Raw genomic sequence first — 27858 nt, 5'->3', positions numbered from 1 at the left:
GTCTTCATGCCCAGGTACCTCCTATATAAAAGCAATTTGACATAAACATATGGCCTGCCAAGGGCCAGCCCATTGCTCACAACAGGGCTGAGGGCTCTTGAGAGGAGATGGGGAGGTGATGTTTTCAAGAAGCTATATACAGCACATTGCCAACCCCTCCCCCAGGCATGGTTTGTCCAAATTGCATAGAGTAGCACAGAGACCCAGTGATGACATCACTGGGTCTAAAATAAGGTATGCAATGAATACGGAAAGTTATTATTTAAAAAGATTTTGGCTGTTCTACAATGGCCCCAGTGGTCTCCGTTCCATTCAGGGTTTCCTTGGGTTTGCCAACTACTATCGGAAACTTTTCCTCTTTGGCCAAACCTGTCTCTGATCTGACAGAGAGGGGCAGCGATTCCCACAATTGGACGCCTGCTGCCATCCAAGCTTTCAAGGTCCTCAAGTCTGCTTTCACTTCGGCTCCAATTATATTTCATCCCAATCCTGGTTTGCTGTTTGTCCTAGAGGTGGATGCATCTGAGATGGGAGTAGGCACCCTCCTGTCTCAGAGTTGACACCTGATGTGGGTTCTACTTGTCCTTGTGGGTTCTACTTCAAGAAGCTGTCTCCAGCTGAATGCAATTTATGAGATTTATGAGATTGGAGACAGAGAGCTCTTGCCCATTATCCTGGCTCTCAAAGAGTGGAGACACTTGCTCAAAGGTTCTGTGGTTCCAGTTCTCATTTTCACCGATCATAGGAATCTGACGTATATCTCGGAGGCCAAGAGGCTCACACTCCGTCAGGTCAGATGGGCCTTATTCTTGTCTCGTTTTAACTATGCGGTCTCCTATTTGCCCAGCTCCAAGAATGTTAAGGCTAATGCCTTGCATCGTCTGTATTCTGAGTTGTCCAGGGAGGACTCTGTGCCGACACTGGTCTTACCTTCAGATCATATCCTTGCTGCCATCCTCATCAACTTAACCTCTCCTTTTGGCTGCTCAAACTGATGCTCCCACAAAGAGACCTGCTAGCAAATGTTTTGTACCTGAACTGGGTTGCACATCATACTGTTGCTCATGTACCACAATTCCAAGACTGCTGGTCATCATGGTAAGAACCAGATGTCCGGGGTCATTTCCCATCAGTTCTGGTGAACAAATCTCCTCAGCACCTTCCCTTGAGCCTTCTGCATCCCATTCCCAATGGGGATTGTCCCTGGTTTCACCTGACCATGTATTTTATTGTGGAACTTCCTGCGTCTAAAGGTTATCCTCATGGTGGTTGACAGGTTCTCCAAGATGTGCCACTGTGTTCCGTTTAAGAGTCTGCTTACCACTCAGGAGCTTGCCTTGGTGTTTGCCAGGGAGGTCTTCTATTTACACAGGTTTCCTAAGGAGATTGTCTCTGGCCATGGGAGCCAGTTTGGCTCTAGGTTCTGGTGCCCCTTTTGCTCCCAGTTGGGTATTCGACTCTCCTTCTCGGCTTACCATACACAGTCCAATGGTGCCTGAGCGTTCCAACCGAGCTCTGGAGCCATTTCTCTGCTGCAATATCTCTGACCATCAGGACAATGGGGTTGATGTGCTACCCTGGGTTTAGTTTGCCAGGAACTCTACCATCAACTTGTTTATCAGAATGTCTCCATTCATGGCTAATTATGGGTTCCAACCCGCTGTGTTGCCTAAATCATTCTCGCCACAGGACATTCCAGCTGTGGAGGATCATCTTCGTGCCCTCTGTTCCTCTTGGGTGCAGATTCAAGAGTCTTTATGGGTCTCTGTACATTGTCAGAAGCTCCAGGCAGACCAGAGACATTTATCTGCTCCTTCGTACCAGGTCAGGGAGAGGGTGTGGTTGTCAACCCGTAATCTCAACCTCAGGGTGCCCACTCCAAAATTGGTGCTCTGTTTTGTTTGGCCTTATTGCATCCTCCGTAAGGTGAACCCGGTGGCCTATGCGCTTGGTCTTCCCCCTGGCATGCGTATCTCCAATGTCTTTCACATGTCACCTTTGAAGCCACTGGTTTGCAATTGCTATACTTCCTGTGGGCAATCATGAGGAGTATGAGGTAAGCAGTATCTTGGATTCTCATCTGTTCCGAGGTCAAGTTCAATACCTGGTGCACTGGAAGGGTTATGGTCCTAAGGAGCGCTCCTGGGTTCCCTCCACTGATGTTCATGCTCCCCCCCTTCCCTGAACTTTCTATGCCTGCTTTCCTCAGAAACTGTTATTTGCTCCGCGGAGGAGGGGCCATTGAGGGGAGGGTACTGTTGAGGTCTTACCTTGCCCTCCTGTTGGCAGCCATCTTGGACATGTGCAGACTGCAGCCTCTTATAAACTCTGATTGCATCATCACTTGTCTGCTGCTTGGGCGTCGCACAGTGATGATCCTGCACACCTGACTATATCAATCACCTGATGGGTTGTAGTCCTTGCCTTTGTATTTGTGATACAAGGTGCATTGTTGCTAGCAGTCTTCTGTTCTCTGTGTTCCTCTGTGTTTGACTAGGCTTGGCTGACGACTCTCCTGGTTCTCGATCCCACATCGGCAGACAATCTGGCATTGGCAGACTACCCGCTTCTGGATTCGACCTCAGCTTGGAGGACTACCCGCTTCTGGACTTGACCCTGGCTTGAAAGACTACCCACTTCTGAACTTGACTCCAGCTGTTCCTGATCTTGCTCCTTTTTCTTGCTGTGCGTTTATTGTTGTTTGCTCCAATAAACTGCCTTATTTTATCTGCATCCCCATGTGGTCTGGTTTCCTGGCATCCTGACGGGGGGGACCAAATTTCAGCTTTGAATAATACATAGAAACATAACATAGAAACATAGAATGTGTCGGCAGATAAGAACCATTTGGCCCATCTAGTCTGCCCAATATATCTGAATCCTATGAATAGTCCCTGGCCCTATCTTGTATGAAGGATAGCCTTATGCCTATCCCATGCATGCTTAAACTCCTTCACTGTATTTGCAGCTACCACTTCTGCAGGAAGGTTATTCCATGCATCCACTACTCTCTCAGTAAAGTAATACTTCCTCATATTACTTTTAAACCTTTGCCCCTCTAATTTAAAACTGTGTCCTCTTGTGGTAGTTTTTCTTCTTTTAAATATGCTCTCCTCCTTTACCGAGTTGATTCCCTTTATGTATTTAAATGTTTCTATCATATCCCCTCTGTCTCTTCTTTCTTCCAAGCTATACATGTTAAGGTCCTTTATCCTTTCCTGGTAAGTTTTTTCCTGCAATCCATGTACTAGTTTAGTAGCTCTTCTCTGAACTCTCTCTAGAGTATCTATATCCTTCTGGAGATATGGCCTCCAGTACTGCGCACAATACTCCAAGTGAGGTCTCACCAGTGTTCTGTACAGCGGCATAAGCACTTCTCTCTTTCTACTGCTTATACCTCTCCCTATACATCCAAGCATTCTGCTGGCATTTCGTGCTGCTCTATTACATTGTCTTCCCACCTTTAAGTCTTCTGAAATAATTACTCCTAAATCCCTTTCCTCAGATACTGAGGTCAGGACTGTGTCAAATATTCTATATTCTGCCCTTGGGTTTTTACGCCCCAGGTGCATTATCTTGCACTTATCCACATTAAATTTCAGTTGCCAGAGTTCTGACCATTCTTCTAGTTTTCCTAAATCCTTTTCCATTTGGCGTTTCCCTCCAGGAACATCAACCCTGTTACATATCTTTGTGTCATCAGCAAAAAGACAAACCTTACCATCGAGGCCTTTTGCAATATCACTTATGAAGATATTAAACAAAATTGGTCCCAGTACAGATCCCTGAGGTACCCCACTGGTAACATGACCTTGTTCTGAATGTTCTCCATTGACTACAACCCTCTGTTGTCTGTCACTCAGCCACTGCCTAATCCACTCAACAATATGGGAGTCCATGCTCAATGACTGCAGTTTATTGATAAGTCTTCTATGTGGGACAGTGTCAAAAGCCTTACTAAAATCTAGATATGCAATGTCTACTGCACCTCCACCGTCTATTATTTTAGTCACCCAGTCAAAAAAATCTATAAGATTTGTTTGACATGATCTCCCTGAAGTAAACCCATGTTGTTTTTCATCTTGCAATCCATGGGATTTAAGATGTTCCACAATCCTATCCTCATTTATTTCATGTATCCTCAATACATTTCAAGGATATGTTGGATTTTCAATTGAATCTGCTAGGTAATTTGAAACACCTGCAACTAATCAGGTAAAAACAGGACCTGCAAGATAAATACTTGTTCTTTGTTCTTTTTTTCATTGCTTGCAAGATAATGCTAACAAAGTCTGACACAGTTGTTTTCATATACTAATGTCACACTGTAATGTTCCTCAAGCCAGCAACAGGTTCAGGACCCTTTGCCCCTGCTCATGCTTCCACCCTTAAAAAACTGTCCATTTTTAGATGGATTGCATTGAGATGACCCAAATAGAATATGAATCTATAGATCTGGGGCTGGGTACCGCCCCCTATCCTATGACACAGTTTGTTACCAAATGGGGTGTCGTGGGGGGGGGGCTCTGCCCTGGCCTCAGAACTGTACATGATAACGTAGTAATTGATCTCAGAAATAGCTACGCGCACTTAAATACAATAATTGTTATTTCATATGTTCTACAATTTACATTACAATGTTACAATGTACTGTAATTTTGCTGTCCTCTATGTTGAAAACACGGTTGTTTTACCTCAACGCTGTATAACTTCCTATGGAACTCGATAAAAATATTAAAGTAAGAAAAAAATGTACGTTTAATTTTTTTCCAGGTGTCTTTGGACTGGTCCAGTGACATACAGTAACTGATTCTTTTCAATGCAGTGGAAGAACTCTACATGCTGCTGTAAGTGGCACTATATAATTATTCACAACAAACATTACAGGTGCCGCTGAAGGCTCCACTCCACTAGGTCCTCTTGCTTGACAGATCGATAAGAGTGCTGACAAGGGCAATGCTCATTCCAGCTCAAATTAGGGAAAGGAAGTCCTAAAAGTTGCATATCACAGCAAAACCTTGTGAGAAGGTATATGACAGCTTCAGCCCGAGCTCCCCATGTTCCTCATGATTAACCACTTTACCACCAGAGGATTTTCCTACTTTACGTCCAGGCCACTGTTTGCAACTTGGCACTGCGCGACTTTAACTGACAATTGCACGGTCTTGCAACGCTGTACCCAAACAAAATTTACGTTCTTTTTTCCCCACAAACAGAGATTCCTTTTGGTGGTATTTGATCACCTCTGCGCTTTTAATTTTTTGCGATATTAATAAAAAAAGCGAAAATTTTGCGAAAAAATTGACATTTTCTACTTTGACAGTTAAAAAATATCCAATATATTCAATTTTTGTCATATATTTAGGCCAAAATGTATTTAGCTACATGTCTTTGACAAAAAAATCCTCAATGAGCGTATTTTTAACCGCTTTAAGACCGGAAGATTTTACCCCATTCCTGACCAGGCTATATTTTGCGATTCGGCACTGCGTTATTTTAACGGACAATTGCGCGGTCGTGCGACGCTGTACCCAAATTAAATTTATGTCCTTTTTTTTCCCACAAATAGAGCTTTCTTTTGATTGTATTTGATCACCTGTGCGATTTTTAATTTTTTAAAAAAAGAGTGACAATTTTGAAAAAAAAAAAAACAATATTTTTTACATTCTGATATATAACATTCCCCCCCCCAAAAAAAATTAAATATCGATATTTTTTAACATTTTAGGGCCATTTGTTTTCTGCTACATATTTTTGGTAAAAAAATTATAATAAGCGTATTTTGATTGGTTTGCACAAAAGTTATCGTGTTTACTAACTACGGGAAAGATTTATGTCATTTTTATTGTTTATTTTTTTTTACTAGTAATGGTGGCGATCTGTGATTATTTTTGCGGGACTGCAACATTGCGGCAGACAGATCGGACCCCTAACTGATATTTTTTACACTTTTGGGGGTACCAGTGACATTACTACAGTAATCTATACAGTTCTATAAATATGCACTGTTACTGTAATAATGACACTGGCAGGGAAGGGGTTAACTTTATTGGTGATCAAGGGGTTAAATGTATGCCTCATGCTTACTGACGTGTGTGGGGGGGAGAGGATTGTGTGACACAGACACCGATCGCAGGTTCAGCTATGCTGAATCCTGTAATCTGTGACTGACTGTCACAGAGGAGATCCGCCCGCTTTTTTTACACAAGTGGGCGGATTTCCTCACTCGATCCCCGACAATTGGGGAAGAGCGGTGGTGATCACCTCCCCCCCTCCCCTTGCCCGACTCCCGCTGTGTCTGAATACAGCAGGAGCGAGCCTTCAGCGGCGCACGTGCCGCCGAGAGGGGACGTTGTCCAACGACGTAGGTCTATGTCGCTGGATGATAACGAGCCACTTTGCCGCAGTACCCTCAACGTGAGCGGTCAGCAAGTGGTTAAACCCCAACACGTTGGGGAGCGTGGCCTGGTTGGAGTCTGGGCTGAGGCTGTCATATACCTCCTCACAGGGTTTTGCTGTGATGTGCAACTTTTAGTACTTCCTTTCCCCACCATATAATGATTGTTCTCTGTAGCCATCTTCTGGGAGCCTACGGAGGTACATAGCCCCTAACACCCTGGGATTGCTGAGAATAGGTTTAAATTTACCAGGGTATTATTCAAGCCAGAAGACAAGCAACATTGGTAAGCTGTTGAGTCTGTAGAGGGCAGCACCAGAGTGAAGGTGAGTGTAGCAGCCAGAGCAGCCTTTTTATTGTTAATGCAGAATTCTACTGCATCTAAGCACTTTAAATGAAAAACTCTATTTAATTAACTTAGATTCAAAGCAAACTTACCCATCCATCCATCTATGTCTCCATGCTTTATTTTGCTAAGAAGTCACTTTGAAAAACACCCTCCTAGTGCTTCTGTTCCTGGCCATCTTGAGTAAGGATGGCCAGGAACCGGAGGATTTTGCTGTCTTACGTCAGGCCACTTTTTGCGATTCGGCACTGTGCGACTTTAACTGACAATTGCGCGGGCGTGCGACGCCGTACCCAACGAAATTTACGTCCTTTTTTTCCCACAAACAGAGCTTTCTTTTGGTGGTATTTGATCACCTGTGCGATTTTTACTTTTTGCGCTATAAACAAAAAAAGAGAGTAAATTTTGAAAAAATAACAATATTTTCCACATTTTTTTATATGAAATTCCCCCCCAAAAAATGTAAAAATCAATTTTTTTTTAAATTTTTGGCCAATTTGCTTTCTGCTACCTATGTTTGGTAAAAAAAATCACAATAAGCGTATTTTGATTGGTTTGCGCAAAAGTTATTGTGTTTACTAACTAAGGGAAAGATTTCTGTAATTTTTGGTGTTTTCTTTAACGTGTAATGGTGGCGATCTGCGTTTTTTTTTTTTTGCGGGACTGCGACATTGCGGCGGATAGATCGGACCCCTGACTGACATTTTTGACACTTTTGGGGGTACCAGTGTCATTACTACGGTAATCAGTGCTATACATATGCACTGTTACTGGAAAAATGACACTGGCAGGGAAGGGGTTAATTTTATTGGAGAGGGAGGGATTAATGTATGCCTGGTGCTTACTGACGTGTGTGGGGGGAGGTGACTGAGTGACACAGGGACAGATCGCGGGTTCGGCTATGCTATGCTATGCGCGCCTCCCACAAGGGGAGGAGTCCAGCGACGTAGGTCTAAGTCGCTGGACGGGAACGAGCCACTTTGCCGCAGTACAGTCAACGTGACTGGTCGGCAAGTGGTTAAGAGCTGCCAGAGATATATATATTTTTTTTTTTTCGTCCAAGCTGGACTATAGCTTCAAATTTGCAATAGATTGCAAATCCACTTCGTTAAACTCTGTGTCCCACTGGGGAGATTTCTATTCACTTTCTGTCCTGGGGAAAAGAAATAAGAACAAGTCATTCCAACATGAACAGAATTCCCATCATAGAGAGTTGTCTCAGTAAAAAGTCTCCTAAAGGGAGGGTTTTTCCTCTCATCTTGTTCTAAAGAAAACCCTAAAATGTTACATTTTCTCTTCACTTTCTATCTCAGTGACAATGATCAATAGCACATATGTAGAGGGCAAGTTTCCCCAGCAAGGGACACAAACAGCAATAAAAACCTGACAGAGGTTCTAACCCATAACATAGAAAAGCGACGACAGAAAAAAACGAAGTTGTCCATCAAATCCGCTGTTTTTTTTCCTGCGTATTTTTTTTTTTACACTTTTTTTTTTTCATTAACTTTTTTCTTATATACTGTATATATATTTTATAGATATATTTTTTGTTTGAGTATAGATCTATGTTTGTCCCAAGCATGTGTGAAGCCACGGTTGACTGTCTCACTACCTGGATGTTATTCCAAGCATCAATTACTCTTTCAGTAAAATAATACTTTTTAAGATTCGTTTTGAACTTTCCTCCTGTTAGGCCGGCCATACATGGTTTGAATCTCAGCTGGTTCAGCAGGAACCGGACGAATTTGAACCATTAATGAGCAGGCTGAATTTACCAAGTTGATTGATCAATCAAATTAGGTACAAACCAGCTTGCCGGATTCACTTGCAATTATCGCTAGCAGCTGCTATAGCTGCTAGCGATAATTACTGTCTTCTCCAAACAGGGAAAGCTCCCCCCCCCCCCCCACCAGGAGAAGACAATGGCCTGGTTTCCCACATCAACACTGTCTTTCAATCAATTTTCTTTCCTGCCATCCTTTCGCAGCTGAACAGGAGGTGGAAGAAAGAGCACTCCAGAGGTTGTTAGGGGTTCCTTGAGCTGTAGCTTATTGACCTCCCATTTGATGGTGCCATGTCTTTTCACACCCCACAGTGCATGTATTACTGCATGTGTGCTGGAGTGGGAGTGTGAACTGCTGTGCACTGCAATGCTTTGTTTAAACACTTTGCAGGGCTTGTTTTTTCCTCTTTTTTAAACTTTTATTGAATTTTATGTGCAGCAGTGAGTTGCAATATTTAGACACGTGTCAAAATCTGAGTTTCAATGTTTAGATACGTGTAGTATATCTACATTTTTGCCCATCACACACCAACGCAATGCTTTGGTGAGACACATGGAAGTCTATTTATAAATATTTTCACAACTTTCTTCAGGGATTATCACATTTATTAACAAGCTAAATCCAATTAGAAAAATGTGTGGGCAATATGTGGGAAACTTCATTATTAAACTCTGCGGCGTTCTTTGGGAAGCTGGGGCAGTGCGAGAATGCTTTTATTTGACTGGAAGGTGCTTAAAGCACAACTCCACCCAAAACCTATTTTTTGCCCATTATTCCCTCCTATTCTCCTTCTAACACATCTTGCCTGGTGTAAAGTTTTCCTCAACTGCTGAAGCCAATTATACTAACCTGAGTTCCCCCCATCTGGGTCGATTGTTGATACTGTTTCCTCCTACAAGAACTGATAATTCAGCACCACTCGCTACCTTTCACTGTCTGGTCCCCTTCACTCCCATTGGCCATTTCTCTTCAGGATCCTAAGAGAACCCCTCCTTTGGCAGTCCAACGGGAATTACCCACGTCACACAGACAGACAGTGATGTAGACATCCAGAAGGACCCCTCCAGGAGGTAAAAAGAGAGGAGAAGGACCAACAGCTGGATGATCATGTGACTGCGGCTTAAAGCGGAGTTCTGGCCTCAAAAAAATTTTTTAGATAAAAAATACCCCCGGGACAGTCAGGGCTAGTGCATTGCAGCAATGATAGCCTCTAAACTGTCCCAGGTTTCACTTAAATTTTAGAACAAATACTTACCTTGAAAATTTCTTGTCCAGCACTGCCATCTCCGGTGTGGGCAGCTGAAGCCAGGGCGTACTCTTCAGTGTCCTCTTCGGTCCCAGAATGCCTGCACTGGCCCCGCTCGTCACTTCCGGTGCTGGCCCATCATCCCTGCACAGCTTCTGGGCATGCCCAGAAGCTGTTTAGCAGGGAATGACGGGCCTGCACCGGAAGTGACGAGCGGGGCCGGTGCAAGCGCATTGATGTAACGTTCATGCGTTTTTGTTTGTAGATGGATTTACAGCTGCAGAATTATTACACTCAGTAGCCTTGTAGAGAATCTGTTGAACAACATATCCAACTCTCAGGACTTCATCACCATGTACAGCCTGTTATATACTATATATATATTAATAGATGTTTAATGGAGGGATAGAGTATATGAGGATATAGATGAGAGACAGGCTATTGTATGGTGAGCACTAGAAGTAGTATTAGGAGAGTTGCAGGTGATGGTAAAGCAGATAGGTTCTGATGTCAAGTATAGTGCAGATGGTAAGAGGACACAGATGGAGTATACTTAGACAGAGTAACCTAGTGCAAGGATAGTTCAAGGTAGTCCCAAGAGCTAACAGTCTTATGCAGATGATAGTGAATAGATAGATACAGATAGTCTTGGTAATTGCAGTAGATGACAGTAGGAGATTGGTTAGCAAGAATCCCCTGCGGGGTACTTATCACTTAGATAGGTTTAGGAATAACAGTGTCCATTGGAGAGGGGTGATCCCGTAGCGAGATACGGATCACCAGCGAGGTTTCCGGCTTCAGTTCAGCAAGGGAGGTATGTCAGCAGCTCCGACTTCTCAGGCGTAGGTGCGATGAACATGTGGGTTTGAACGAGCGATGAGTGAGAGCAAACCGGCGATTGAAATAGCCGCTCATAGCGGCGCTCGGCAAAGATGTCATCCGGTCTTAAAGGTATATGCGTCCCTTGTTACACAAGATGGGACGCAATTAGGAGAGGAGAAATATGGAGACAAGGGTACCAGAGGTACCGAAACATTACAATTGACTCCTGGGAGCGATGACGTTCAGCTCCCAGGAGTCAATGAAAGTAGGAAGAGACTGCGCGGGCCGCGGCCGCAGAGGGAGGAAGTGGAAGGAAGGTAAGTATATTTTATTCAAAAACAAGGTAAGTAAATGAAAAAAAAATCGGGATTATCCAATTATTTTTTAGGTGATTTTCAGCAAGCGGATGGGCCAAAGTTGTTTTTGAGGCCGGAACCCGGCTTTAAGTTAAGTGAAAATAGGGATTTTGTTTCTTTTTTTCTTAACACAGCGATCAGATAGAGGGGTTGGGCTACTCTTTTTCTGGAGTTGGGCTTTAATACATTGGCCAGTGTTTCCCTGAATAATACTTATAATGTCTTACAAATATACAGTACTTGTGTCTGAATCTAATTTTTGCTCAACTTTATTGAAGACGAACCCCCCCCCCCCATGTTTTTTGTTTCCCCTTTATTACCTATTATGTCAAGCTTTCTTCAGAGAGCATGCTCATCTGCCCAGTGAATCCAACATTGTCCTGCTGAAAATTCGCTGCTCTGCTGCCACACACTGGTTCCCATACCGCCATCTTCCCTGGCTGTGTCTTCTGGGTTCTTGCAGCCAGTCCCCAGTGATGTGCCGCCAGATCCACCCCCCCCCCCCAGCCACTTTGTGTCTGTGCTCCTGAAGCCTCCTGAGATATGTGATGGGGACACATCATTCCTGCCTAGAAGAGCATTGAGATGAAGCTGGCTGGAGTTAAAAAAAAAAAAAAGTAAAAAAAAAAAAAAAAAAATGCTTTCTTATATTGCAACGGGGGCGAATAGGTTGAATGGACAAAAAACAGAAAATTGTGTTTTTCCTTACTGGGTGCCAATCCATGGCACCATACATGTGGTATGCTTCCATGTTGGCGTCGGGAAAACAGAAAATTGTATCAAATACTTATCCTAATTTTCCTGTCCTTGGGCCAATTTACTAATACAGGGATGCTGCCATTGGTGCCAGGAAAGTCCATTTTGGGAGTGAAGGTTTGCTTTTGTTTTTATAAAAATATAAAATGAGTGCAGCACCAAAATATACTACAAATAAATCACAAATAGAAAATCAAACATTCATGAATCAACCAAACAAGTAAATTAATAAAAAAAGTGGCCAACAAATATATGTGTAAAACCACAATTTCTCAATTGTAATAAAGTGATAATCAAGCTTCAATTTACTGTATACCTTAAAAAATAATTAATAATAAAAATAGTAAGTCCCAACAATTCATCCAAATGTGTGAATTGTTGGGACTTGTTATTAACTTATAGGCTGAAGCGCGAAGATATTGTATATTTGTTGGTCAATTTTTTATTTATTTACCTTTTACTCACTTGGTTGATTCATTAACTTCTGAGTTTCTATTTGTTATTTATTGGTAGTATATTTTGGCACTGCATTCATTATACAGTATATTTACTTTGTAAGGATTGAATATTTTGGCCTTTTGGTGCTAGCAGCCGTTAGTTCTCTAGCTCTGACTTTTTTCATAATACAATTTTGCTTTTAATATGTAAGGTCTCTTTCAGGTGTCTGAGCCACGGATTTACTGGCCTCACCCTCCCCTCCCAGCTACCCACCAGTACTGTAAAATGACAGAAGAATAGAGCTGTTTACATGCTGTGGCTGCGATGATTTGCAGCTGTGGGATTTTTAACTCAGGGTGCAGAGTTTGACAAGTGGTACCATTGAGTTTACTGGGACTGCTTGCCCCACTGACATCTGCAGAGTGGTCCTGCACTGTAAAATTGCCTTTAGAGCATTTAAAAATCAAAGTAAAAAAAACAGGCATTTGGAGGCGGCAGTGCTGCCACTGCTACACCACCCCCTAAAAATGATCCACTGATTATCGCTTTTCAGGGGGTATTAAGAACTGCAGCATGTCTGAAAAAGCCCTAAGGCAGGAACTAACTACTCAAGCCATAGCCAGTGGGGGAGCCAGCATGTTGGCCTGCATACATACTGTATATGCAGAGCTGAAAATGACTCTCTCTTGTGAATGTTCTTAGATATAGCAAATACTGAGGTCTTATTGCCTCTCCTGTGGCCACTCAGCTAATACCTTTAGATTGTGGGGACCCGCAGGTTTTTTTTTTTTGGATTTGAAAAGAAGAAAAACAAAATACTTTAGAGATTGTGTTCAAAAGGCATTGTTACTGTTTGGGAACACTCCTCCTGATGAAGCCGTTGTTCGGGCAAAACATGTTAAGGAAAGCAAAAGTGTAGTCTTCATGAGGAAAAAGAGACATAAGAATATCTGCTATATTTTTAATGTTGTGTGTGGCTAGGGACTATGCCTGCCAGGAAAAGAATGGACTATTTCGGTACCCAAGGACTAACACAATTTATATAGTAAAATCATTTTTGGACATATATCCATATACAGTCAGCACTGATTGTGGAAAATGTTGCATTTCATTTGGAAATGAAGGTCACAGAGTCTGGAGGAAGAGTGGAAAGGCACAGAATCCGAGTTACAGGAGGTCCAGTGTGAAGCTTCCACAGTCAGTGATGATTTGGGGAGCCATGTCTTCTGCTGGTGTTTGCCCACTGTGTTTTATCAAGTCCAAAGTCAACACAGCCATCTACCAGGAAATTCTAGAGCACTTCATGCTTCCCTCTGCTGACCAGCTTTATGGAGATGCTGATTTCATTTTCCAGCAGGACTTGGCACTGCCCACACTGCCAAAAGCACCAATACCTGGTTTAATAATCATGGTATCACTGTGCTTGATTGGCCAGCAAACTCGCCTGACCTAACCCCCATAGAGAATCTGTGGGGTATTGTCAAGAGGTAGAAGAGAGACACCAGACCCAACAATGCAGATGAGCTGAAGGTTGCTATGAAATCAACCTGGGCTTCCATAACACCTCAGCAGTGTCACAGGGTGGTCGCCTTCATGCCACATTGCATTGATGCAGTAATCCATGCTAAAGAAGCCCCCAACCAAATATTGAATTATTGAATGCATTCTACACATGGACACACTTTTCAGTAAGCCAACTTTTCTATAATAAAATTCCTTTTTTTTTTTTTTTTATTGGTCTTATGTAATATTCTAATTTTCGGAGATACAGAATTGTGGGTTTTCACTAGCTGTAAGCCATAATCATCTAAATTAAAAGAAAGAAAAGCTTGAAATATATCACTCTTTGTGTAACACATTTATATAAAATATAGGAATTTCACTTTTTGAATTGAATAACTGAAATAAATGAACTTTTTGATGATATTCTAATTTTATGAGAGGCACCTGTACTTTAAATATACAAAAAAAAAAACATAAAAACAATGCTTGCTATTTTAGTAAAATGGAATTTTAATGTGATTTTAAATGTTTATTTAATAAGAATTTGAAAAATCTTTAAAGACTGGCATTGTTTTGGCACTGTAAAAAAAAAAATCATATTTGTTTGGTATTGGTCTTCATTAAAAGAAACATATTATATTTATTCTATAGCTTTACAAACTAGTGCAGTCTTATGGGTAATAGTTCTAAACTAAAAAAAAAAAAAAAAAAAAAAAAAAAAGCAGAATGAATTTCTAGTATTGTAGGTAAAGAACTGGGAATCATGAAGAGAATAGTCTGCAGGTCACAGACTGGTGTTCATATACAAAGTGTCCAGCAGGTGTCAGTGTCCCTCTGGTGTGATGCTCGCACAGCTCCTGGAATGTGGCTGGCACAGTATAGAGAACACTCAGCTGTCGGGTTGCCTGCGAGGCTGTGTGCTGGGTCTGCCTTATCTCTTCTACAATAATTTGCCTTACATTGTACTCCAAGGGTTGTCACAATGAACACGTCCTTCTCTGCGAGCACACATATGGATTAATAAGGGATAAGATTCAAACTCTTCTGCATTTTGGGATGAAATGAGCAGAAAGTTCCATTACATTACAACTGAGCTGTCCAGGTGGGAGTTATGGACAGGTAAGTCAACTTTCTCTATGTAGGTTGCTCACATTGTTTTAATGTGTATATTATTTTACAGTAGCACTTGTCATTTTTTAAATAGTTTTCAGAAGTTGTCTCACACATGGGGTGAGCTATGGAAACTGGAGCTGCTTCCAATAGCAACCGCATTCCATGTCTTGGGAATATTTCCCATAGAGTGGACCAAACTGAAGCATCTGAACAATTGTCCAGAACACAGGAAACCATTGTCATTAGTCCCAGATCCCATTTGTATGTCATTTTTTTGTAATAGATTTAATAAATCACTCCCCAAAAAAATGCTCAGTTCTATTCTATTCTGGGGTGTTCATTTATATAATGTGTTTAATTTACATCAGTCCCTGCCTTCAAGGAGCTTACAATTTAAGGTCCCTATATCACAACTAGAGCCAATAATCCTAATGGCATGTCCTTTTTATGTGGCAGGAAGTACAAACAAGCACAGAGAGAACATGCAAACTCCATGCAGGTGCTGTCATAGTAGGGAAGCAAACCCAGGTCCCCAGTGCTGCAAGGCAGATATACAAACCACTAAGCCTCTGTGTTGCTTGCTCTGTGAGCTGTGAGGTTGTTCCATGTATTGCTCAGGCGTGCTTAGACTTTAATTTGATGTTTTTAGGAAAGAGGGAATCCCTATGCTGTGTTTGAGGTATTACCAGTGTTTCAGTATGCACTATTAAGGGCATCATTCTACTATTATTTACTGTACTATGCAGTGCTGTATTATTGGACTATCCCTGGCTATGCCTAGAATGTGAAGTTACTATCCCTGGATGAACCTAGAGAAATGTGTACTGTCACTTCTGTCTGTAATGATAGTTGAAGTTGGGCTTGAAAAACTGCTGTCAGTAAGCGGTGGAGAGATTATGGTACCTACTCTTTTGTGATGTATGATCTTGATGTGCAGTTGGATTAGTAGGATTCTATTTGTAGTGTGTGTATAATATGTATATTATACACTACAAGTGTCCCCATGGTTCTGAATCATCTTGCTGCATTCTAAATCCTAAAAAAATCTAAAATCTCCCATTCTGCACACATTACAAATCCAATATTTTTTTTTTCTTTTGCATTAGAATGCGATTGGGTCTATATCTGTTTAGTCAGCATGTAAATGAAGCTGCCACATATATTACAATCTCTGTACAGTTGTCAGCAACTGTGAAGTGACTCAGTCCTTCTCAAGCATTTTAACCTTTGATATAACTTTCTGGTCTCAGGGAACCCCTGCTAATAATTACTACTTCTATAGCCCACTGCACATTATTGTGATGGTCAGAAGTCGCAATACTCCCTATATTGGTGGTCACAGATAAGAATGCTCCTTATTTTGGTGTTCAGTGATAAGGTTGCTCTTCACATTGGTGCTCAGTGATAAACATGCTCTTTAAATTGGTGGTCAATTAAACAAATTCTCCTTACATTGGTGATCAGTGGAAGTATTGCTCCTTACATTGGTGGTCAGTGAGAAGATTGTTCATTATATCGGTGATCAGTGGGAAGAATACACCTTATATTGGTGGTCAGTTATAAGAATGCTCCTTACATTGGTGATCAGTGATAAGAATTCTTCTTACATTGGTGATCAGTGGGAAGAGTGTTCCTTATATTGGGGGTCAGTAGGAATAATGTTCCTTACATTGGTGATCAGTAATAAGAATGCTCCTTACATTGGTGATCAGTGATAAAAATGCTCCTTACATTGATGGTCAGTGGGAAGAATGCTCCTTACATTGGCGATCAGTGGGAAGAATGCTCCTTATATTGGTAATCAGTGGTAAGAATGCTCCTTACATTGGTGATCAGTGATAAGAATGCTCCTTACATTGGTGATCAGTGATAAGAATGCTCCTTACATTGGTGATCAGTGATAAGAATGCTCCTTACATTGGTGATCAGTGGGAAGAATGCTCCTTACATTGGCGATCAGTGGGAAGAATGCTCCTTATATTGGTAATCAGTGGTAAGAATGCTCCTTACATTGGTGATCAGTGATAAGAATGCTCCTTACATTGGTGATCAGTGATAAGAATGCTCCTTACATTGGTGATCAGTGATAAGAATGCTCCTTTCATTGGTGTTCAGTGGGAAGAATGCTCCTTACATTGGTGATCTGTATAAGAATGCTCCTACACTGGTGATCAATGGGAAGAATGCACCTTATATTGGGGCTCAGTAGGAATAATGCTCCTTACATTGGTGATCAGTGATAAGAATGCTCCTTACATTGATGGTCAGTGGGAAGAATGCTCCTTACATTGGTGATCAGTGATAAGAATGCTCCTAATGTTGGTGATCAGTGATAAGAATGCACCTTATATTGGTGGTCAGTGGATAGAATGCACCGTATTTTGGTGGTTAGTGGGAAGAATGATCCTTACATTGATGGTCAGTGGGAAGAATGCTCCTTATATTGGTGATCGTTAATAAGAATGCACCTTGTATTGATGGTCAGTGTGAAGAATGCTCCTTACATTGGTGATCAGTGAGAAAAATGCTCCTTATATTGGGGGTCAGTAGGAATAATGTTCCTTACATTGGTAATCAGTGATAAGAATGTGCCCTATATTGGTGGTCAGTAGGAAGAATGCACATTACTTTGGTGATCAATGGGAAGAATGCTCCTTACATTGGTTTTCAGTGATAAGAATGCTCCTTACATTGGTGATAAGTGGGAAGAATGCTCCTTACATTGGTGATAAGTGGGAAGAATGCTCCTGACATTGGTAGTCAGTGATAAAAATCCTCCTTACATTAGTAAACAGTGATAAGAATGCTCCTTATATTGGTGGTCAGTGGGAAGAATGCTCCTTACATTGGTGATAAGTGGGAAGAATGCTCATTAAATTGGTAATCAGTGATAAGAATGCTCCTTACATTGGTGATCAGTGGAAAGAATGCTCCTTACGTTGGTGATCAGTGATAAGATTGCTCCTTACATTGGTGATCAGAAGGAAGAATGCTCCTTACATTGGTGTTCAGTGATAAGATTGCTCCTTACATTGGTGATCAGTGGGAAGAATGTTCCTTACATTGGTGTTCAGTGATAAGATTGCTCCTTACATTGGTGATCAGTGGGAAGAATGTTCCTTACATTGGTGATCAGTGTGAAGAATGCTCCTTACATTGGTGATCAGTGGGAAGAATGTTCCTTACAATGGTGTTCAGTGATAAGATTGCTCCTTACATTGGTGATCAGTGGGAAGAATACATCCTAAATTGGTAGTCAGTGAAAAGAATGGGTTAATAAGGTGTTATGACAGCGCTATCATCTGTAAATATGCAATAAATAACGTTTCATCAATAGTGTAAATACGACCAAATAAATAAATAATATATAAAAACATAAAAAAAATGCAATTTCATAACAAGTAAAGTGTGGAAGTGCAAAATGAATAAAGTAGGAAGAATAGACCTTACAATGGTGGTGAGTATTAGGAATTCTCATTATACCAGTGGTGAGTTGGAGGAATGCTCCTTATGTTGGTCATCAGTGAGAAGAATGGACCTTATTGGTGGTCAGTGATACAAATGGTCCTTACATTGGTGGTCAGTGGACCTTATATTGGTGGTCAGTGATAAGAATGCTCCTTACATTGGTGGTCAGGGGACCTTATATTGGTGGTCAGTGATAAGAATGCTCCTTACATTGGTGGTCAGTGGACCTTATATTGGTGGTCAGTGATAAGAATGCTCCTTACATTGGTGGTCAGTGGACCTTATATTGGTGGTTAGTGATACAAATGCTCCTTACATTAGAAGTCAGCGGGAAGAATCACCCTTTTGCAGATAGCTTAAAAGATCATTGGTGTAAATGGGAACGTATTTAAGAGGTAGATCAAGGGACCCTATGGTGCCACAGACCTCTGCCTGAGAAAAACTGATCTAAGTAAACAATCTATTTAATGTCTATCCAGTCAGTGAGGCACTTGCATCTCATGGTGGTTTAGAATCTAAAGGAGTTTGTACAATAAGCTTGTAATGTGAATGGCTAGCTCAATAAATGTCTATGATAGCAAATTTACTGCTTTAAAAATAAATGTAATCACAGTTTTAAATAATCTGATGTCTGTGGGAAATTTGACAGGATTACCAAACTTGTTTCAGACTTATGTAGGAAACCTTGAAACACTGAACCTGTAGAAATGCACGTATCTGAATGTTTCCATGGGCTTTCCACAACCTCACGTTCAGCACTTATAAGGTTAGTGTGGTCAGCCCCTTGTTTTCTGCTTCCTACAAGCATTTGTAAAGTGATTGGAGAGGAAGGATCCCAAGGGCCGTTTGCATTTTGAATGAAATCTTATGGTGCAGTTGTGTAATTTTGCTTTTTTAGTCCCATTCTATGTATATCATTTATAGTTGCATTTTATGTGTTTTAGAAGCTGTTTTCTTTCTAGCAAAGAAGAATAGAAGTGTTAGGGCCCTTTCACACGGGCGTTCCGCATGTCCGTATATCATCCTATTTTTTTGCGGATGATATACTGACATAATGTATGTCAATGGCATTGCGGATGTCAGCGGATGACTATCCGCTGACATCCGATTTTCATCCTTTCAGTTCTGTTACGCTTTTTGGAACGGATTAGAACCCTATTTTTGTTCTGTGTAAAAAACGGAACGGATGCAAAATCGTATGTCAGCGGTGTCATCCGCTGACATCCGCAATACCCATAGACATACATTATGTCTGTATATCATCCGCAAACGGATGGGATGATATGCGGACATACGGAGCGGATGACACAAATGTCACCCGCTCCGTGAAAAAAAAAAGTGCCGGAGCGGATCGCAATGCGGTCCGCTCCGTGTGAAAGAGCCCTAATGGTAATACCTCACAAAAAGGCTGCAGTAGGTGACCTAGTGCTGGTGCTTGACTTGTGCTGATGAATGAATGGCTAAAGGAAAGGTTATCGATAAACTCACATACACTTACCTATTAAACAAATATGATATTGCGTTTTAAATTATTATTTGTGCTATTTATACTGCTAATGTCAGTACTCACATTTTTTGCTGCTTTTCAGTGTTGTAAAGTCTTTCTTTCTCCTTTCATTGTTAGGGTGGCTCCCAGAGGCGTAACTAGAACCTTCAGGGCCCCGGTGCAAGACACCATGGGGCCCTTCCTTTCAAGCCTGGGGCTCTTCCCACTGATCCTGGGGCCCTTTACTCTCGTTGCGGGGGCCTTGATTAAGGTCCCACAATGGGACCCTTTCACAATTTCTGCAGTGGGCCCCCTTTCTGCCATCTTGGGTCCTCCCCACAGTGGTGGAATGCCAGGGCACAGTCGCAAGTGTGACCTTTGCGATCCTGAAAGTTCATGCACTGGTGTCACTACTTTTTTTTTTTGGTACTTTAATTGTATTATTTTTATCATTTTATTTTTTATAATGTCACTGACTATGACTATGTCCATTCAGAAAAGGAAGGAGCCGGTAAATTACATATTTACCGCCCCCTTCCTGGTTCTCTATTGTGACACCTCCCCTGCAGCAGCCGGCAGGAGAGGGAAGGGAGTACAGTGGGGGGGGGCAGCACTGTGGGCGGGGACCAGGGGAGCACACAGGGGCCCAGAGACAGCAGAACACAAACAAACTGGATAGGAGGAGTGGGGGGGGGGCAGCATACAGAGGGACCAATCTCCTCCATTTTCCTCCTGCAGCTAGAGGAGAAAAAAGGAGGAGAGTGATTTATCTACATGCTGCCCCTGCTGCCCCTGCCGCCCCTCCTATCTAGGTGTACAGGGTAGCTGCACAGGCCCCCTGAAGTCGAAAGTGTGAACCTGTTCCTAGAATGCAATCCCTGCCCCTGCAGTGTATGACTGTAGTTAGTTCTAAGAGGGTGGGGGAAAGCGATAAGGATGATTTGACATGTAGTCCCAAACTACATGTCAAATTCTTGTCACGTGATCCCCTGTGTCTGCCAGTGGTGAGTGGTGACATCACCCTTAGGCTCCCATGTCCCAGTCATTGATGGCCCTCCCTTGAAGCTGCCACAGGGAAGCCGGATCACATGACCAGATCAAAGTCTGCTGGAAATAGATACAGTAAGTATACAGATCTTATTTTACACAGGTTAGTCTGCATATGTAGCAGGAGGGTGAAGGGGGACATTTTTAAGATTAGTAAGTGTTAGGCAGGAATTCTACTTTAAGAGATGCCAATCCATCTACTCTATGTAGCAACCTCCTAGGTAGGTGCCAGAGAGAGAGTATAGTTTTGATCCTTTCTGCTTACCAGCGGGATTGCAGGTAAATCTATATTGTTCTCTGCCTACCAGAGAGCAAGATCTGCTAGTGAAGTCTGCTCAATGTTCTCAGGTGCAACTCAGTCTGTCTTTCATATTGGTCAAATAGGGAGGCATATTGGACAGTGGGAGGAAACCTGACAAACTAATGCACGGGCCTTTGGTACAGCCCTGGTTATTTGTCAGAGAAAAATGCATTGGTGCATGCTGGGATACTGTATAAATGCCAGGAGCACATGTGCTCGGGGTCTTTCAGCTGGAGAGCGGAGTCCCGGAGGGAGGGGATAGCTGCCTCCTCCTCTGTAGCAATGGCAGATGGCCTCAGATGGTTGACCTGAGGGCCTAAAGAGCTAGAGAGGAACTGAACCCGGAGGTCCTGTAAAGCTAAATAGGAGGGGAGACACTGGAAGGATCTGATTCTGCAGTACAGTGATTGCAGATCTGTGTCAAGGGGCCTGACCTGCAGGGGGCCATTTCTGCAGCTAGAAGAGTCAGTGGATGGATATCAGTAAAGGTGATGTAGAGAGTATCCTAAAGATAAAGTAGATCACCAAGTCTATTGCTGGAGAAAGAGCAAGGATACTTAACCCTTTCCATACATGTGGCAGTATGGTTTAAGCAGCGAGACTGCTTCCACAAGCAACCTGGTGAGGCCAAGTGAGAGTTTTCCTTATCCAATGTATGTAGTTCCAGTCGAAGTATCCCACTATTCCCTTCTCCCATCCAAGTCCCACAATAAATACTAAAAACCAATACCCCTGGACTGTGTATTGAGAAATGAAAGAGAGGGGGGAAGAAAGCGCCAGTGGAGTGCAGTAAAACTGAAGTTTTATTAAAAAAAAAAAGGAAACAGGTAATGGTGACTCGGTGCTGGACTCACTTCTGTGCAGTCACTGTGGTGCCCTCCGTGGTATTGTCAGGAAGCTCGGTGCCTGCTCTAGGTCCTGGTGCGGTCCAATCGTCCGGGAGAAGTCCGGGGTCTCTCAGGCGACTTCCGGGTCGGATCGACTTAGGAGATGTAGAGCGCTGTGGAGGCTTCTTCCGGCTGCGTCTGACGTCACGGGAAGTCTGGGCTTTAGTGGGCGTGTGACACTTGACAAAGGAGTGCGCATGCCCGCCAGTGGCATGTTGCACATGCTCCGAAACATGTTGTGACGCCCGGATACGCCCACTAAAGCCCAGACTTCCCGTGACGTCAGACGCAGCCGGACGAAGCCTCCACAGCGCTCTACATCTCCTAAGTCGATCCGACCCGGAAGTCGCCTGAGAGACCCCGGACTTCTCCTGGACGATTGGACCGCACCAGGACCTAGAGCAGGCACCGAGCTTCCTGACAATACCACGGAGGGCACCACAGTGACTGCACAGAAGTGAGTCCAGCACCGAGTCACCATTACCTGTTTCCTTTTTTTTTAATAAAACTTCAGTTTTACTGCACTCCACTGGCGCTTTCTTCCCCCCTCTCTTTCATGGTTAACATTGAGCTGCTTCGCTCACCCGGAGAGCAGCCCTGAGTGCAGCCCACCCTGGAAACCCCCCCCCCCATCCACCTACAGAACAGTGGATTGTCCACACCCGGATTTCCCCTCCCCCCTCCCTCCTCATACCCGAGGTCAACCCAATATTCTCAGCTTCCAGGCACCTGAACCTTACTCCCCCCCAAGGCTGCTCCAGCTAACAGCTTGTTAAAGTACCAGTGCCTTGTCTGACCCCCGCCTGACTATTTGCCTTTACTAGCAGCCACAATAGAGAGTAGCACCCCCTGTGAGCGCTTTAAAACATACTTTCTCTTTCCTGTGTATTGAGAAATGAGCCATTGTGAGTAAGGATGAATGTCTTAACTGTACTCTAAATGACTGTATGCTGGTAATCAGAGGAGGCCCAAGCGGTCATTAGAAATGTCGCAAACATAAAATTTTCCGTTCGCGAACGGCGAACATGAACTTCCGCAAATGTTCGCGAACCGTGCGAACCGGGCGAACCGCCATAGACTTCAATAGGCAGGCGAATTTTAAAACCCACAGGGACTCTTTCTGGCCACAATAGTGATGGAAAAGTTTTTTCAAGGGGACTAGCACCTGGACTGTGGCATGCCGGAGGGGGATCCATGGCAAAACTCCCATGGAGAATTACGTGGTTGACGCAGAGTCGGGTTTTCCATAAAGGGCATAAATCACCTAACATTCCTAAATTGTTTGGAATAACGTGCTTTAAAACATTCAGCGTGTGAATACGATCAGGTATGATGTTGTATCGATCAGGTAGTGTAAGGGTTACGCCTGCTTCACAGTGACAGACCAAACTCTGACAGACCTAACTCCCCGTTTAACGCACCGCAAACAACCGCAAACAGTCCATTTGCAGTGGGCACAGTACAGTCTGTGGGCCTGACACTCACTGGCAGGCAACTGCAATTATATTACAGAGAAAAAATTAAATATATAAATATCACTACTTGTACTAAATTAATAGCCGATGTTGTAATCCACTGTTTTTTAGGAAATACAGGTAACACAAACCTGACAGAATAACACAAATAACACAAATTGCTGCTACTTAAATGAGTAAATATAATAAAAAATAAAATTCATCCAGAAAAAACAGGAACTGGCTTTTTCATTTGAATTTCAGTAGCGCAGGGATGGTGATAACCTCTTACCAAATAAATAGGATGATAACATATACCAAAATATATGAATTAGATGTGATAAATATAAGCATAAAATCATAAATACATAAAAGCATGAAACTCCCCGTTTAACGCACCGCAAACAACCACAAACAGTCCATTTGCACAACCGCAAACTCCCCATTTGCACAAGGTTTGATACCAAGCTAGCCATGTCCCATTCCTTGTCCTCACTGACGTCATTGAAGGTCTCTTCCTCCACCCAGCCACGTACAACACCATGGGTCCCCGAAAGGTGACAACAAGCCCCCTGGGACGCCTGCTGTAGTTGGTCTTCCACCTCCTCAAAGCCACCTTCCTCCTCTGACTCCTCTTCTTCAGACTCCTCTCTCTGCATTGCCGCAGGTCCAGCAATAGACTACGACAAGGTGTAATGTTCTGGTACCTCTGGTGCCCTTGTTCCACTTTCCACTTCAGTGTATCCGTCCCACCATTCTCTTCTGGTAGGTGCGCGTGCACCTTTGGGACCGGTGCTGTCATCGCTGGGCGCCGCGGGGGGGCTGTTTTGGCCGCCGGCGTTCTCACTCACATGTTCGTTCGGCCTGCCTTGAAGCTCATATGCTTACAAGTGTACCTCGCTGTCGGAACCTCGCTGCTGATCCCTGTATCCCGCTACCGGATCACTCGCTCATACCGAACCTCTCTACTACTGCTTGCTATTAGTGATAAGTACCCCGCAGGGGAATCCTCCATAACCTTCCTACTAAGCTTACACTATCTAGCTCTGCATATTAAGGACTGTAACTATCATCTGCACTGTTGTTTTAGATTGCTAGCTCTTGAGCCTACTAACATCTATCCTTGCACTGGGTTAGTCTCTCCTGTATGTCATCTGCTGTCCTACCACCTACTACCATACATGATTGCTAACCTATCTGCATCCTACCTGTTACCATCTATACTCTCATGAACATTTCTCTCAAGTGCTGTTCACCTATTTGTCACTGTTCATACCTGTCTCTTCAACTCATCACCACTATACTGCTATATACATCTATCACTCCAGGAACATCTTATTGAGTGTGTATATTTGTATGCTGAATCAGACAGACCACAGTGATGAGTCTTGGGAGTTGGAATTGGTATTTCAACATATCTCTACATGACTACTGAGTGGAGTTTTTCTGCAGCTGCAAATCCATCTTGTTTCAGAAAACGCAGGAGCGTTACAAAAGGCTGCTTCTGGTGGTGATGGTGACCACAACTCTTCCTCTTCATGCTCATCTATGGCCTGATCCAGCACTCTTCGCAGGGCACGCTCCAGAAAAAACACATATGGGATGAGGTCGATGATGTTGCCTTGGGTTTGACTGACCAGGTTTGTCACCATTCGCAAAAGGGCGCATGAGCCTACAGCCATTGTGCATGAGCGTTCAGTAACGCGGCCAAAAAATACCCAGCTACGCAGAGGCTGTCCTCTTTTTTTTTTTAATTAAAAAAATCAATTCTTACCAGTTTAATCTCTGTTTTGTCCAGTATCAGGGACCGGTGTATGGAATAGATTTTAGGAACCGGGAGATGGAAAAAGATGGTTGGACGGTCCTCTTACTTCCAATTTGGGGCACTGCGTGTGCGCCGTGCAATGTACTGTGCCACCCTATATGAGTGGTGTGTTAAGTAGTACTATTCTTATCAGTTTAATCCCTGTTACATCCCCTATCAGGTGACGTGTATCGAATAGATTTTAGACAACTGCAAAGAGTTGTCAATAGTTGACACACTCATGACATAAATTTTATTCCTCTATGCGTCAATCTTGCTGTAGTGATGACTGTGCTCATGCGCACGTTTGGGAGATTGCAGGCGATGGTGGTTTTTTAAAGTCTATGGTCGTGCTGAGGTAGTTCAGTGACAGTTAAGTGACCCAGAAAACAATGATTCTGCAGTGTGGGCCAATTGTTGGCCTAGTAGGCTTTAATGATCACCTTTAATGATCCAGTCGATTGCTTTGGTCTGTTCACAATGAAGCAACGACCTTATCATCTGGGGTGTGCCAACATTGCCAACACACACATAGAGGTGATTGCTTCATTGTGATACGCAAGCCCCTTCACCACAACAAAGTAACGATCACGAAGGGGAATTGACACATGTATGTGCTTTTTGTTTTGTTTTTGCAGCCACAGTGCAGCACCAGAGGCCAGAAAAATTAGGCATGTACACATGCCTGAAAAACCAGGTATTGTTGCAGCCGCTGCTGTAGCAGCGGCCGGAAAAATTGATGTTTTCAAGGCAGAAAGTGCACTAAAACATTGCGGCTTGAACCCTAGTTGGTGGCGGAGAAGTCACGCAAGTCATCCGGCATGCAGAGATTAAATACAGCAGCGTGTGGAACATTTTTAGCCCAAGGCATCTCATCAGGCCTTTTTTAGTCAAATGCATCCCCCACTGTCAGTCCCTTTGGGATCCATGCCTCATTCATCTTAATAAAGGTGAGGTAATCTAGACTTTTTTGACCTAGGCGACTTCTCTTCTCAGTGACAATACCTCCTGCTGTGCCCGGATGTCCTTTTTGACAGGACACTTGAAGCGGGGCAGGCCAGAAGTTCTATCGAAAATTGGGATAGCTCAGGCCACAGGTCAAGCCTGCACACCCAGTAGTCAAGGGGTTCATCGCTTCTCAGAGTGTCGATATCTGCAGTTAAGGTGAGGTAGCCTGCTACCTGTCGGTCGAGTCATTCTCTGAGGGTGGACCCTGAAGGGCTGTGGCGATGCGTAGGACTTAAAAAGCTCTGCATGTCCTCCATCAACAACACGTCTGTAAAACGTCCTGTCCTTGCCGGCGTGGTCGTGGTAGGAGGAGGATTACTTTCAACTCTTCCCCTGTTAGATTCCCATTGTGCTGTGACATCACCCTTATACGCTGTGTAAAGCATACTTTTTAACTTGTTTTGGAACTGCTGCATCCTTTCCGACTGCTGGTAATTTGGTAACATTTCAGCCACTTTCTGCTTACACCGGGGGTCTAGTAGCGTGGCCACCCAGTACAGGTCGTTCTCCTTCAGCCTTTTTATACGAGGGTCCCTCAACAGGCATGAAAGCATGAAAGACCCCATTTGCACAAGGTTGAATGCCGAGCTACTCATATCCCATTCCTCGTCCTCACTGATCTCATTGAAGGTCTGTTCTTCCCCCCAGCCATGTACAACACCACGGGTACCAGATAGGTGACAACGAGCACCCTGGAATGCCTGCTGTGGTTGGTGTTCCTCCTCCTCAAAGCCACATTCCTCCTCTGACTCCTCTTCCTCAGACTCCTCTTCCAGCGTTGCCTCAGGTCCAGCAAGCGATGATAAGGCTGTTTCTGGTGGTGATGGTGACCACAACTCTTCCTCTTCACGCTCATCTATGGCCTGATCCAGCACTCTTCGCAGGGCACGCTCCAGGAAGAAAACAAATGGGATGATGTCGCTGATGGTGCCTTCGGTGCGACTGACTAGGTTTGTCACCTCCTCAAAAGGACACATGAGCCTACAGACATTGCGCATGAGCGTCCAGTAATGTGGCAAAAAAATACCCAGCTCCGCAGAGGCTGTCCTAGCACCCCGGTCATACAAATACTCGTTGACGGTTTTTTCTTGTTGGAGCAGGCGGTCGAACACTAGGAGGTTTGAATTCCAACGTGTCGGGCTGTCGCAAATCAAGCGCCTCACTGGCATGTTGTTTCGCCGCTGAATAATGGAAGAGTGCACCATGGCCATGTAGGAACGCCTGAAATGGCCACACACCTTCTTGGCCTGCTTGAGGACGTCCTGCAACCCTGGGTACTTATGCACAAATTGTTGTACGAACAGATTCAACACATGACCCATGCACGGCACATGTGTCAACTTGCCCAAATTCAATGCCGCCAACAAATTGCTTCCGTTGTCACACACCACTTTGCCGATCTCCAGTTGGTGCGGGGTCAGCCACTGATCCACCTGTGCATTCAGAGTGGACAGGAATGCTGGTCCGGTGTGACTCTCTGCTTTCAGGCAAGTCAACCCCAAGACTGCGTGACACTGTCGTATCCGGGATGTGGAATAGCCCCTGGGGAGCTGGGGGGTGCAGTTGATGTGGAGCAAGACGCAGCAGCAGAAGAGGACTCAGCCGAGGAGGTTAGCGAAGAGGATGGAGTAGGAGGAGTAGA

General features: G+C 43.6%; 1 protein-coding gene across 1 annotated transcript in view; it reads left to right on the top strand.

Annotated features, from left to right (window-relative positions):
* Positions 1-14544: 14544 nt before the first annotated feature.
* Positions 14545-27858, top strand: part of HTR1F (5-hydroxytryptamine receptor 1F) — a 445099-nt gene continuing 431785 nt past the window's right edge. Inside the window, exon 1 of the mRNA XM_082244850.1 lies at positions 14545-14767. The gene's annotated coding sequence lies outside the window, so the exon portion shown is untranslated. The remainder of the gene's footprint in view (positions 14768-27858) is intronic.

Source organism: Pelophylax lessonae (genome assembly GCF_965119305.1).
Source record: "Pelophylax lessonae genome assembly, chromosome: 2".
NCBI lineage: Eukaryota > Metazoa > Chordata > Amphibia > Anura > Ranidae > Pelophylax > Pelophylax lessonae.
This window is presented reverse-complemented; position numbering and strand designations above follow the sequence as displayed.